The following is a 264-nucleotide window of genomic DNA, read 5'->3' as shown; positions in this document are numbered from 1 at the left end:
AAAATAAGAGTACGTTTGATTGCCAACATTTTCCATGGAAAATGTCTGTTTTCCACCTAAATTCTCTATTTTGTGCTGTTTGATTAACCAATTTTTCCATGGAAAATATTTTCCCACTATTCATCACGTGACCTGAGTTTCCTTGAAAACAATGAAAATATTTTCTTTGGATTGAGTGAGATTTTATTTTCCATGGAATTCCAACTTCCTAGCAATTTTATCTTATCAAGTCCTCCACTTACTCACGTCTCCAAAATCCCCCCC

Source organism: Olea europaea, chromosome 11, assembly GCF_002742605.1.
Source record: "Olea europaea var. sylvestris chromosome 11, O_europaea_v1, whole genome shotgun sequence".
NCBI lineage: Eukaryota > Viridiplantae > Streptophyta > Magnoliopsida > Lamiales > Oleaceae > Olea > Olea europaea.
The sequence above is the reverse complement of the archived record's forward strand: the minus strand, read 5'-3'. Positions refer to the sequence as shown.